At 44.4% G+C, this 3,136-nt stretch overlaps 1 non-coding gene across 1 annotated transcript; it reads left to right on the forward strand.

Annotated features, from left to right (window-relative positions):
- Positions 1 to 285: 285 nt before the first annotated feature.
- On the forward strand, positions 286 to 367 carry trnas-gcu (transfer RNA serine (anticodon GCU)). The gene has a single exon. It is a non-coding gene; the product is annotated as a tRNA-Ser (tRNA).
- Positions 368 to 3,136: the final 2,769 nt, after the last annotated feature.

Raw genomic sequence — 3,136 nt, forward strand, 5'->3', positions numbered from 1 at the left:
GTCGACAAGGGAAATAAAAGTCTTTAGTGAGATTAAGTACATAAGTGGTGTCACAAACGGAGGTGTGAATTTCCTGGACTGGGGAGACAGGAAGGTGTTGAGGTAGGAAGAGATGAGTTGGGTCAAACAGGCGCAGGAGGAGACAGCAGGTCTTAGGAAGGAGGGAGAATCGGGCAGTGTGGGGTTCAGAGACAATGAGGTTGAAGGCTGTGAATGGGAGATTCCCCAAAGGTGATGAGATTGTGATGGTCTGGGAGATTATGTCATACTCTTTCATGCGTATGCGACGAGGTGGCCGAGAGGTTAAGGCGATGGACTGCTAATCCATTGTGTTTTGCACGCGTGGGTTCGAATCCCACTCTTGTCGCTATTTTCGGATTATCACACTGTTTTATTGGAATTGGAACTCCAATGGTTAGTTTATCTGCATCGACCAGATTATAAAATCTCCAAGAATAATTTGAGACCGATGCCTGAACTTAACGAAATGTAGACTGAAATGGGATAATGAAAAGGAACGCGATTTTCTTTTCCAAGTCAAGTTGCTGTGAACGTTAATCTTATGAAAGAGATCCAGGGAAACCAAATAACGAGAGATGCGATGTACATCTTTAATGCTATGGGATTCTTAATGAGTGTTTGTCACATAAAATCTGAAGCAGGTTGGGAAGAAGTGATTCATCTTGGTGATATGAGCACAGAGAGACACTACAAAATAATAGAGATATTTCAAAAGGTGCAGGGGTGGGTGTAGCGGCACAGAAAACTGGTTGTGAATGCACAGTAGAGAATTGCCGATGTGGGTGCAGTGATTGGCATGGACAGACTTACACATTGATCTCGCCCTTTCCCCCTTGCTCTTGCCATTGATTAAGGTTGGATATAAGACACAGATAAACACAAGATGTGGGAAGCAAGCTCCCTCTCGTTATGCACACACTGGATGCATCACATTGAACTATGAACAACTGGAGAAGTCAGCATGTTAACTGCAGGAAGTGAACGTAAACTGTGGATCAATAACCACAGATTAATGCAGCATAAACATCTAAAGTGTCTTTAAACGAATGTCATAAACAGACGGTTCGTTCTAATACCTAACAAGGCTTTCATGGGAAACCAAGTCTCACAAACTTGATTGTGTTTTTTGAAGATGTAACAAAGAAGATTGATGAGGGCAGAGTAGAAGATGTGATCTATATAGACTTCATGGAGGACTGATTAGGAAGGTTAGATCTCATGGAATAAAGGGAGAACCAACCACTTCGATACAGAACTCGCTCAAAGGTAGACGACTGAGGGCGCCAGTAGAGCGTTGTTTTTCAGACTGGAAGCCTGTGACCAGTGGAGTGCCACAGCGATCGGTGCTGGGTCCTCTACTTCTTATAATTTACATAAATGATTTGGATATCAGCATAAGAGGTACAGTTAGTAAGTTAGAGATGACACCAAAATTGTCGGTGTAGTGCACAACGAAGAGGGTAACCTCAGATTACAACAGGATCTGGCCAGATGGGCCAATGGGCTAAGAAATGGCAGATGGAGTTTTATTCGCATAAATGTAAGGTGCTGCATTTTGGGAAAGCAAATCTTAGCAGGACTTATACAAATAAGGATAAGGGCTTGGGAATGTTGCTGAAGAAAGAGACCTTGGAGTGCAGGTTCATAGCTCCTTGAAAGTCGAGTCGCAGGTAGATCGGAAGGGAAGAAGGCCTTTGCCATGCTTTCCTTTATTGTTCAAAATATTGAGTGCAGGAGTTGGGAGGACATGCTGCGGCTGTACAGGGCATTGGTTAGGCCACTGTTGGAATATTGCGTGCAATTCTGGTCTCCTGTCTGTTGGAAAGATATTGTGAAACTTGAAAGGGTTCGGAAAGGATTTCCAAGAATGTTGCCAGGGTTAGAGGTTTTGAGCGTTAGGGAGAGTCTGAACAGGCTGGAGCTGTTTCCTCTGGGGCATTGGAGGCTGAGGGCTGTCCTTTTAGATGTTTACGAAATTATGAGGGGCATGGATACGATAAATGGACAAAGTACTTTCCCTGGAATCGGGGAGTCCAGACTTAGAGGGCATAGGTTTAGTGTGAGAGGGGAAAGATATAAAAGAGACCTAAGGGACAACGTTTTCACACAGACGGTGGTAGGTGTATGGAATGAGCTACCAGAGGATGTGGTGGCTGGTACAATTGCAACATTTAAGAGGCTTTGAATGGGAATATGAAGAGGAAGGGTGTGGAGGGATATGGGCCGGGTGCTGGCGGGTGCGACTAGATTGGGTTGGGACATCTCGTCGGCATGGGCAGGTTGGACTGAAGGGTCTGTTTCAATGCTGTACATCTCCATGACCACATATCAAGGTGGATGACAACAATACCAATTTTGTTTTGAAATTGAGATCTACTTCATCATTTTACACAGCGAACAGGTTCAATTTAAATAATACAAATCACGTTCACTCACACGGAATAAAACTGTGATTTCATTACAAACATTGTCCTTTTTAAGTAGCAGTTACTTAACATGAAAACTAAGATGTAATTTTTATTGAACATACGTCAATTAACACCATTATCTTACTTCGGATTGACTGCAATATGCACATGCTAAATAAGGTTTAAGAAAGGAAGAATTTTAGTATGATTCGGTGGTGATGAAAAATGAGATTCGGGTATCATGGTGCGGATATTCCACCAATGGCTCCAGTGGTGGAAATGGTCAATGGGCACTAATTATATGATGGTATAGAGGTGAGGGAGCTGTCAGGGATGGGAGCTCCCACCTCATCTGGAGCAGCGTCTGTAGACATGGCCCAGGGAGCATTGTGACATCAGACTGGGAGGTCCAACCAACACATGGAGCTGCTTTTATTAACATGGACCAGCAGGGAGCATCGGGGCATCAGACTGCGAGATCCAACCTCATTTCGAGCAGCATCTTTTGACATGGACCAGGGAGCTTTGCGAGATCAGTTTGAGAGCTCCACCCTCATCTGGAGCAGCTTTTCATGACATGGAGCAGCAGAGAGCATTGGGACATCAGACTGCGAGATCCAATCTCATTTGGAGCAGCTTCATTTGACATGGACCAGGGAGCTTTGCGAGATCAGTCTGGGAGCTCCACTCTCACCTGGAGCAGCATT

The sequence above is a fragment of the Chiloscyllium punctatum genome, chromosome 18, assembly GCF_047496795.1.
Source record: "Chiloscyllium punctatum isolate Juve2018m chromosome 18, sChiPun1.3, whole genome shotgun sequence".
Classification (NCBI taxonomy): domain Eukaryota; kingdom Metazoa; phylum Chordata; class Chondrichthyes; order Orectolobiformes; family Hemiscylliidae; genus Chiloscyllium; species Chiloscyllium punctatum.